This window comes from Pyxicephalus adspersus, chromosome 1, assembly GCF_032062135.1.
Source record: "Pyxicephalus adspersus chromosome 1, UCB_Pads_2.0, whole genome shotgun sequence".
Classification (NCBI taxonomy): domain Eukaryota; kingdom Metazoa; phylum Chordata; class Amphibia; order Anura; family Pyxicephalidae; genus Pyxicephalus; species Pyxicephalus adspersus.
The window spans coordinates 168,497,107-168,499,490 of NC_092858.1; positions in this window are offsets into that span (position 1 = coordinate 168,497,107).

Genomic DNA, 2,384 nt, shown 5'->3' on the forward strand with positions numbered 1-2,384 from the left:
AGTCCAAGAGAAAAGTCAGAAAGCTGTAAACTGCTTACAGCTCGAAGATCTACCAGAAGGACTTAATGACTGAAGCATTGCCTAAAAAATAATGCTTGCAAATGGTTTAAAAAACTTTCACAATATGTGGCAAGGGGTTACAATTGATGTTTGATAGGTGGCAGGGGTGGAATGCTGCATGTAGCGTCCTAAAAATGCATGAAAATGCTACAGCCACCGACTGTAAAAAAAAGGCCAGAAATACAGAAACATTTGTTCCAATAAAAAACTTTTTTTCTTTGTGATTTTAATCCATAAAACTACTTGCGAAAACCCATAAGTGTACACTTTCATTCAGAAAAAAAAAAACAGTGTTTTCTGTAGGATCTCTGCACACCAATGAGTTGCATTGCAGGACTTCGGATAAATAATACAACATACACAGTGCGTTGACCAGCATTTTGCTATTCACATCAAAGTAAGTCTTTCAATATCACAACTTGCCTAAAACACCTGATACACAGAAATACAACTTGTGTAAACTTATGGTTTATGGTGTGACTGTGCCTCGCCTTACAGAAAGCAAACAAAAACACTTCCAGCTTTAAAGAGAATGTATTGTGTTATTTCAGATTGTGCTTTTTTTTGTTTACTTTCAGGTAATGTGAGATGTGACTTTCACCTTTATGCTTCTATATTTTGTTATTTCAGGGATTTGAGGAATATAGACTTGGAATAGGACAGAGTAATCACTATACTAACTTTGCTTCATTTGTTGTTCGTGTGTAACTTTTTTCAGTTTTATATAAAAAATGGTGCAAACTGTACGAATATTGCAGGCAGGCTGATATCAGTTTTTATTTAATCTGCTAAACCCTATCTTTGTGTGTGGTTCTGTTTATGAGTGCTTTTTAATACCTATATTTTGTCTTTGTAATTGCCAATATTTTTTTTCAATAAGGATTGAAGTGTGCAAAAAAAAAAAAAAATGGTGCAAATTTGACGAGTGATAATGGATGAGCATTGAGCTACCCTGATGTGCCCTGCATAGCAATCCTGACGCTAGAATGTTGACGCCAGCAATTAGATTGATAGTCTGACATAGTTAACATGATCAAACTAAAGGAGGAAAATATATGTGTGCCCCAAACAATACCAGTAGTTTAGGAACATCAAGGACAGCGCTGGAGCGATCTGCATAGGTAAATTGTTTTTTTGTTTTTTTTTTAGTTTGATTCTGCTTTAAAAATTCTTTCAAATGCTTAAAACGTTTATGTAAGAGTAACTGAAGTCTATGGAAGCAGCTGATATAGCAAAACGTCTTTGGACACTGCATGTTGTGTCTGAAAAAAATGCACAACAACACCGCCACCTCCAACCGGCCAAACAAAGAAGTGCTAACAAACGAGATAATTCATTCCAATGCTAACCACTTTTTGCAAATGCTTTTTGTATTGCAGAAAAAACATCGAAGAAAGCCAAAGGGTTAACTCTCAAAGAAAAAGAAAGTGTTTCCAGTAGGACTCAATCTCAGCAATGAGAGGTGTTGCAAGATTTCTGAGAAAAAAATACTGCTCTCCGAAGCACTGACCTGCGCGATTTACCGTTCACGTCAATGCAATTCTTTGAACAAAGTGCCTAAAATACATACTGATACACATGAATGCAACAACGCATTTCAACATTTCCTAAACCCACAGAAGGCAAACAATAATAACATTTTGGGCTTTACTTTTAAAAGAAAGTAAAGCGAGCTGTGTTTTATTTCTTTATATATTTTTGAGATATCACTTTCACCTTTTTGTTTTTTATTGCAGAGATTTAGTGTTACACAGTATTTATATAGTGCCGACATATTACGCAGCACTGTACAAAGTCCATAGTCATATCACTAGCTGTCCCTCAAAGGAGCTCACAATCTAGTGTCCCTACTATCGTCATATGTCTTTAATACAGTGTAAGGCCAATTTTTTTTGGGTAAGCCAATAAACCCATTTGCATGTTTTTGGAATGTGGGAGGTAACAGGAGTACCTGGGGGAAACCAACACAACACGGGGAGAGCCTGCAAACTCCATGCAAAGAGATTCGATTTATGGATTAGATCCAAGGTAGGACAGGTCACTATAATAATTTTTTTTTTTAGCAATTTTTTTTGTGTATAAAAAAGGTGCAAAATCGACTCGCCCATGTTATTGGAAATTTAGGGATGCCTTCAGGCAGAATTGAGCTACACTGATGTATCTGCATAGCGACTCTGATGCAAAGTCAACCTATAACCTACTTCTGTCCTAGGCACACGAAAGCCCTCACAGATACCCTGTTTCCCCGATGATAAGACACTGTCTTATTTTTTTGGAAGGCCAAAATATGCTCTAGGGCTTATTTTCAGGGGGATGCCTTATTT